The 1496-nt window shown below is 32.6% G+C and overlaps 1 long non-coding RNA gene across 2 annotated transcripts; it reads right to left on the reverse strand.

Moving 5' to 3' along the window:
* Positions 1-7: 7 nt before the first annotated feature.
* LOC109592698 (uncharacterized) lies at positions 8-1040 on the reverse strand. 2 transcript variants are annotated; one of them, XR_002190502.1, is made up of 5 exons: positions 946-1040; positions 762-881; positions 588-644; positions 101-527; positions 8-49 (listed from the first exon to the last, which is right to left on the reverse strand). It is a non-coding gene; the product is annotated as an uncharacterized LOC109592698 (long non-coding RNA). The 2 variants fall into 2 exon arrangements; XR_002190503.1 differs by lacking the exon at positions 588-644.
* Positions 1041-1496: the final 456 nt, after the last annotated feature.

Consider the following 1496-nt stretch of genomic DNA (forward strand, 5'->3'; position numbering starts at 1 on the left):
CAACAAAGTATGTTCATGTACAGTGTCCTAATTTTGAAAGACAACAAGCCTATAAACATGGAAAGAAATGTAAATAGGGAAAATGTATAATTGCCCTCACTTGAATGCAAGACTCATTGATGACCTCAGTATCTCCTAAGCTTGATGCATCAAGAAAATGGTGACACTAAAGAGATAGAGAAACAAAAAGAGGAATGAGAGGAAGGTGTACAGCACTAAATTGTTATTAAAAAAGTAATAGTAATGGCAATGGTAACTTCATTGCCATCTGTGCTCAGAAGGCAATGTCATTGTTAATGAATTTATCTGAGAATACATTGTACATTCATGTACAGTCAGGGACTCAGTGACATAGGCCTGTGACAACTACCATTACAATTACTTAGTAATCCATTAACTCAAATACATGTACATTTACATCACATACGACTTATCATTGCATTAGTGCATATTAATCTTAACACAGCCTTTATATGATAATGTCTATGGAACAAACTGTTTCTTGATTATGAGTATAGTTAACAGCACTAAAAGAGAGAGTGAAAGAGTGTGTAAATTTAAGTGACGTTGATGTTCAAACATTGTACTTTTTCAAATGGGACATGCTTCGAATTCTCTTAGCATTTTGTCATAATTCTATTCTCCTGTACAATAAATGACACCAATTATTACTGACCAAAGGACACTCACTATCCCTCATTTACTGTACATGTGTACATGCACTGAATAAAACATGCACTGTAATGTAAATTGTGTCTTACCATCATGTTGTTAGGATTGTTCTGTTCCCACATCTTTTGCCAAAAATAAAAAACAGGTGGATTTCATGGGATCTTGAATCTTGACAAGCAATGCATCTGTGACCCAAAACTGTTACAATACTATAATAAAAAATAGTAAAAAAACATGACATTGACGTACATAACGTATAATACAGTTCCTTACTGATACTATAAGCTTGTGTTAACACAAAAAGACAAAGAACATGAGAGACAGGAGAATCCTTTATAGGACGAAAAGAGAAAGAGCAAAAGTTAGATGTACATGTACTAGGTGGAGAGAAAGGCAAAAGAAAGGAAGAAATATCAATATGAGACAAAGATATACAAGAATAGTAGTCCAGGAATACAACAAGAATAGAGAATTGCATTATTAATAATTACATCAGTATTTAGTAGCTATCATGATAGTCATTAGTATTATTGCAGCTAACAGAATATAATCATTTCTTAGTATACATGTGAATGGTACATGTAATTATGTATCATAACCCTTAGTACAACTTGCGATGTAAATGGTACCTCTACCAAACCAGACTAAATTACATGTACTGTGTTGGATTTCTAGGCTAGGAACCATTACAAAGGATCATTATCATTGTAACAGCCTAACTTGATGAACAGAATTATTAGTTATTATTGTGATATCAAAATGAGATATCATGCTGGTAAAACAACATTCAATATTCTTCACCTTTAAGTACTTATTAATAACAC

Source organism: Amphimedon queenslandica, unplaced genomic scaffold (genome assembly GCF_000090795.2).
Source record: "Amphimedon queenslandica unplaced genomic scaffold, v1.1 AMPQUscaffold_4232_Cont23785, whole genome shotgun sequence".
Classification (NCBI taxonomy): Eukaryota; Metazoa; Porifera; class Demospongiae; order Haplosclerida; family Niphatidae; genus Amphimedon; species Amphimedon queenslandica.